Source organism: Austrofundulus limnaeus, unplaced genomic scaffold, assembly GCF_001266775.1.
Source record: "Austrofundulus limnaeus strain Quisiro unplaced genomic scaffold, Austrofundulus_limnaeus-1.0 Scaffold238, whole genome shotgun sequence".
Taxonomy (NCBI): Eukaryota; Metazoa; Chordata; class Actinopteri; order Cyprinodontiformes; family Rivulidae; genus Austrofundulus; species Austrofundulus limnaeus.
The window spans coordinates 220,966-224,280 of NW_013952640.1; the positions used below are offsets into that span (position 1 = coordinate 220,966).

Here is a 3,315-nt window from a genome sequence, read left to right on the forward strand (position 1 = left end):
CGTTTTGTCCAGAAACCCTTGGAAAATTGCCTCTCTCTCTCCTCTCAGGCTGGATTCACTCATTTTTAGCAATGGATGGAGTTTGTCGCCTGGTGACTTCCTAAAAAGTGAGTGAGATTTTTTTTTTCAAAAGTTCTTCTCCTGCAGGTACGCAGTGAATAAAAACATGACCGTCGTAATAATGAAAGCTTCTGTTTTGACAAAGAATGAAGCATCTTATCAGACTAATGTGACAAAATACTGATTTGTAATCAATTATCGCTTCGTTTAATCATAACACAAAATAATTCCCTGACCAATAATCAAGTTTTATTTTTGAAAGCAAAGATCACAACATTAAACAATCTAAAACTTGAGGCATAAAATTTATTTCTGCATAAAAAAAAATCACTGAATTTGTTTAATTGAAGTTTAATAGTCTGTATTGGTGTTTTATTTTTAAATTGTCATTTTTAATAGAATGATAGCACCTCGTTCTCTATTCTCTTCTTTTTAATTTTCTTCTCTTTAAAGGACTCATTCAGTGGATCAGAACCACTGATTTCAAAACAAAATGTAATTTTGTTTTTTTTTAATTTGTGATGGAAATTTCTAAGACTGTTGTTTGACAAACTAAATCCTAACATGGCAGCCTTGATTATGATACGTTGCCTAATTTTGAAGCGAAAACTTTAAGACAGTCGTTCTTAATTGGTTTAAAGAATCTTTAATGTCTTAATAAAGTTTTAACTTCTCAAATTTATTGAATGAAAAGATGGCAAAACTTAAACCTGATCGTAAACTAGAGTATCACCCAATGACAACACTAGAGAGGAAAGTTTACACTCAATTAATTGTATTTGATTGAATTAAAATAAACGTTTCAGCCTTTTTTAACAGTCACTCAATAGTAATGTCACATAATAAGCAAGAAATAAAAAAGTTATATTACTGAGAATTGGCTTTAGAAAGACTCAGTGTTTATAGCTTTGTGGGTGACATAACAATCAGAACTTTTTATTTTTACTTTTTTCCTGTGACCCCCTAACAATGTATTCACGTCCTAATTTAGGGTCACAACCCACCAGTTGAGAATCACTTCTGTTAGACCAGGTCCTAGTTGAGAAACTTAATCAAAACATAACTGAAATGCAGCATTTATTAACTTTAAGCTAACTCTTTTCAAAACCAACATCTACCAACTTGGCTGGTGAACGATGCTTTTTTTTTTTTTTTAGTTCAGCTGACCCTTTTTCCTCAGCAAACACAGCTGCAGCTAATAAAATTAATACCAATTTTGATTAAGTGCTCCACTGAGCATAAACAAAAGGTTAAATAGTCGGTTCAGTGGTTTATTAGACATACCTGAATCAAACGGTCATTATTAGCTTAGACGAGGATCAGCTGTTGCTCAGTTTGAACACCCCACGCTGCCTCTCTGGGTACATTTGAAGACTTGAAGCGACAATACAGTGAGTAATAATTAGCATGTGTCTATGCCGAATTTTACACAACACATTAAAGATTTAGGACGCCTGTAAAATATTGTTAATTAGCGAGAAGTACTTGTGAATATTCAAGATGCATCTAAATAAGGTGACTTTTTAAATGAAGTTCGCAGCGCAGGACGGAGTTTAGACACGTTTTTCACTGAGTTAATTGAACTGAGCGAGAAAATGGGAAATTTAGCAATGAAAACTGTAACCTATTAGGTTAGAATATTGAGTTTTAGTGTTTAAATGGGTTTAAAGGTATATTTTTACCTGATAAAGTCACTTGAAATTTAAAATAAGTAGCTTAAAATGATTAAAATCAGAGGTCTTCTGTCACAGCTTGTAARAATAAAATATTTAATTCTTAAAAGAATATATCAGATAAAGCACGTGAATTAAAAATGGTTTTGTTAAGATTTATTTTTTAAGTTTATTGTTTTCTTTAAAAAAAAATGCATATTTTTGGTGGCTAACACATTTAGTTTTACCTAAAAAATGTGTCAAGAAACCTTCAAAAACCTATAAAGTAGCTGACAGGACTGAAGAAAAAAATATCCCCCAAAAAATGCCTTAATGCCCTGATAGTAATTGATGAGCTGCTGGAACTTTAGGTTTAGTCTTTTATTTTAAATTGGGCTTTAATAAATTATTAGGGGATTATCACTGTTTGGATCGAATAAGTGAATAAAGTGTTCTTTTTATTTGATTATTTAATTTTGCAAATAAAACAGTATAAATTATTTTCGATGAGAAGGAAGTTTGACCRATGGACCAGTTGAACTTTCAGGAGTTCCCAGATGTCATCCAGTTTAATTTCAGTTAGAATAAATCAGATCTGTGGACCCCTGAAGTGCRCTTTAATCACCTTCCTCCGCTCTTATCTCTGGAGGATTTCAAATGTGGAGAATCTACTTCTGTGGTGCCCTAAACTGGTCCTTGAAGGCCAGGATCCCACTCCCCAKAACCCCGTTTGATTTCTCGCCCGTGTGTTTCTTTGTGAGGGGCTACTCAGCCTGTGACATTTGGCCTCCATGTGCGCTTGTAAAGTGAGTGGCGTCTCTGCTGGGAGTGTGTGGTCTCTTGTACGCCCACCGAACGCGACGCTTTATGTGGGTTTGAGGGGGGAAACTYGAGCCGTCCGTGTGGTCTTTATTGATATTAAACTCCAATTTCTTTAACTGGTCTGAAAGTCCTGCTTTAGTTGGACGAATCTTTTGTCTCTTAGCATTTAATTACTTTGTATTTCCAGTAATGTGACAGACAACAGCAGAGACAGCGACACTGGAAAATTAACTTCTCTCAAACGTTACACAAGTAAAACATGAGCGTCAATGCAAACTATTCAAAAACAAGACAAGTAAAATCAAAAAGAAAGTATAAGTAGGTCCTCTGGACGGGTTCTTCTTCCTTCCAGAGGACCTACTTATTTTTTCTTTTTGATTTTTCTACCTGGATTTCTGAGACGCATCAGAACAAGACAAGTAAAACTTGATTAGTGATAACAATAAAACTATAAGCAAACATGAATTGAACTGATAGATTTATTTTATATTAAATGAAACCCATCAAGAACAATAAATAGATTGAAAAGTTTCTTTTCTAAATAAAGTTTTTTTGTTTATAGTGGTGTTTATATATGTATATATAAGACGCATCAGAACAAGACAAGTAAAACTTGATTAGTGATAACAATAAAACTATAAGCAAACATGAATTGAACTGATAGATTTATTTTATATTAAATGAAACCCATCAAGAACAATAAATAGATTGAAAAGTTTCTTTTCTAAATAACCGTCTTGATGTTTTTTTGTTTATAGTGGTGTTTATATATGTATATATA

General features: G+C 33.1%; 1 protein-coding gene across 3 annotated transcripts in view; it reads left to right on the plus strand.

Moving 5' to 3' along the window:
- Positions 1-18: 18 nt before the first annotated feature.
- Positions 19-3,315, plus strand: part of LOC106525706 (DNA-binding protein SATB2) — a 29,053-nt gene continuing 25,756 nt past the window's right edge. The window contains exon 1 of one of the 3 annotated variants that reach the window (XM_014020029.1): positions 19-107. The gene's annotated coding sequence lies outside the window, so the exon portion shown is untranslated. Of the gene's footprint in view, positions 108-1,362; positions 1,452-3,315 lie in introns of those variants that run through there. The other 2 variants (XM_014020027.1, XM_014020028.1) reach the window with 2 other exon arrangements.